Below are 2,473 nucleotides of genomic sequence, written 5' to 3'. Positions count from 1 at the left end.
CGTGAACGGCGGATCTGAATCAAACACAAATTAAGATCAAAGAACCCTAATTTTAATCTTAATCTCTTAGAACAAATCAATGGTGGCCCTAATACCACTTGTTATATCTAATAAAAACTTAAGATCTAAACCATAAAGCCATTATTTAATTCAAAGAGATTAACAAGAATCAAAAGGTACGGAAGCATATACCTGAATCCATTGGAAAAAAACTTGATTATGGTTTTGATGATCTTCTAACCTTAGGGTTTCTCTCTTATGGATCTCTTTAGATGGGGATAAGAGAATGAGAGTGGTTAACCCTAGATTAGGGACCATAACCCATTATATATAGGTGTTGTATATTTATAATTTGGCCCCTCATCAAATTACAATTACAACCTGGTATCTGCACATATAACCCCCATGATTTATTTAAATACCTATTAACCCAAATTGATTGATCACTTTAAGTGGGTTATCCTTAAAGATAGTAATACACATTGATTAATCATATGTGCCTACAAATAGATTTAATTAGATTTAAATCCAACACCTCCATGTAACCAGCCGCGGATAGTAGGAGAAGACTAAATAGGAAAACTTGCTTAAGTTGATATAGCCGCTAATATAGTGGTGCATTGTGCTGCAAATAAGAAGGCAAAGACACTTGAATGAGTATTTATTATGGATTTAATGCAGGTTAAGGTAAAGAAATGAGAGAGAGGCTGCCGCATTGCAACTAAAATAAAAACAAAGAAGGCTTAGCACAACGGGACTCAGATGCATGATAAGACAAAAACAAGTTTACAAATTATTACCTGGAGAATTGCAATGTCAGAAAAAAGAAAGAAAAGAAAAGAAAAAAGGGATTCAGATGCATGATAAGACAAAAACAAGTTTACAAATTATTACCTCGAGAATTGCAATGTCAGAAAAAAGAAAGAAAAGAAAAGACTCGGGTTGGACCTCAATGTAACCAAAACTGAAATATTCTGGCCCTCACCGAATCCTAGAAGTTTGCTGGAGGGGCTTTTTCCCTTGAATATCAGTCGGCCTCGTGATGGAGTAAGGCTTTTAGGTGGAGCAGTTAGCATGGATGATGGGTTTGTTGGTGGGTTAGCAGCAAAGAGGGTGGCAAAGGCGACTCAGTTAATGGAAGCGTTGGACCAGCTTAGGGATCCACAGTGCGAGCTCGTTCTTTTGAGGGCTTGTGCGGGTTTGTCCAAGTTGTATTTCGCCTTAAGGACTTGCCCGCCACAGCTCTTTGGAAAGGCCGCGACTCAGTTTGATATTGCGCTTCGGAGGTCAGTCGAGAGCATTGTCACATCCGAAGGCCCAGGCTTCGGGGATCTCCAATGGAAGTTGGCCTCTTTACCTATCAAGGCAGGCGGGTTAGGGGTCTATGCAGCGGCTGATGCCATACAATTTTCTTTTGTGGCCTCTCGGATTCACTCCATCGAGCTCCAAGACCACATTTTGAGAGGTTGTGGTGAGGTCTCTTTAGGTGAGCATTTTACTACCGCTCGGGCCTCTCTTCAAGCCAAGCTACCTGAGGTTGATCTTCTTCAAATCACCACTAAAGGGTCTGTAGAGATTTATCGACAGAGTTTGACCTTTCAGAGAGGCAGGTTGCGATTGTTGAGTGCCTGTGGGCAAAGCACGCCCAGGATTTCTTGTTGGCCACGCCTATTGAGGGTTTGGGGCAGCGTATGACTCCGGGGGAATACCATGCCATCCTTAGGTACATGTTGTTGGTTCCTTTATTCGTGGAGGGGACAGTGTGTCCAGTTTGTCGTAGGACGCAGATGGATGCTTTTGGAGAGCATGCCATCCATTGTCAGAAGCAGCCGGGGTTCAAGTATAGGCACGACTTAGTGAGAGATGTCTTGTATGATATCCTCCAGAGAGTAGGGATCCCATCAAAGAAGGAAGCGTCGGTCAACTTCCTTACTCCTCCTGGAGAGACTAGATCTACTCTAAGGCCGGCAGACGTTCTTGTCTACAGTTGGAGCGGGGGGAAGCATGCTTGTGTTGATCTTACAGGGGTGTCTCCGTTGGTGGGGTTTGGTAATGGAGAGTTCAAGGTTGGGCATGCAGCGGATAGAGCGGCAGAGGCCAAGGTGGGCAAACATGATCAAGCTTGCAAGGACAACCACCACAGCTTCATCCCGTTCGCTTTCGACACGTTTGGTTTCCTTGCAGCTGATGCGGTGGAGTTCCTCAGGAGGGTTCAGAAATTCGCGAATAAGAATGTGGCGACAGCAGGGCCCGCTGAGTATGTGTTTCGTAGGTTAGGTTTTGTAATTCAGAAAAGATTAGCGGCGCAACTTGTTATCCGCTTGTCATCATCACATGTGTAATATTTTTATATTAGTTATAATATTGATAAAAAAAGAAAAATTGCAAAAAATAAGAAGATTTGCACCAGCCGGGAATCGAACCCGGGTCTGTACCGTGGCAGGGTACTATTCTACCACTAGACCACTGGTGC

The 2,473-nt window shown here is 43.3% G+C and overlaps 1 non-coding gene across 1 annotated transcript; it reads right to left on the bottom strand.

Moving 5' to 3' along the window:
• On the bottom strand, nucleotides 2,403-2,473 carry TRNAG-GCC. Its single transcript has one exon. It is a non-coding gene; the product is annotated as a tRNA-Gly (tRNA).

This window comes from Asparagus officinalis, chromosome 5 (assembly GCF_001876935.1).
Source record: "Asparagus officinalis chromosome 5, Aspof.V1, whole genome shotgun sequence".
In the NCBI taxonomy this organism is placed as follows: domain Eukaryota; kingdom Viridiplantae; phylum Streptophyta; class Magnoliopsida; order Asparagales; family Asparagaceae; genus Asparagus; species Asparagus officinalis.
This window is presented reverse-complemented; position numbering and strand designations above follow the sequence as displayed.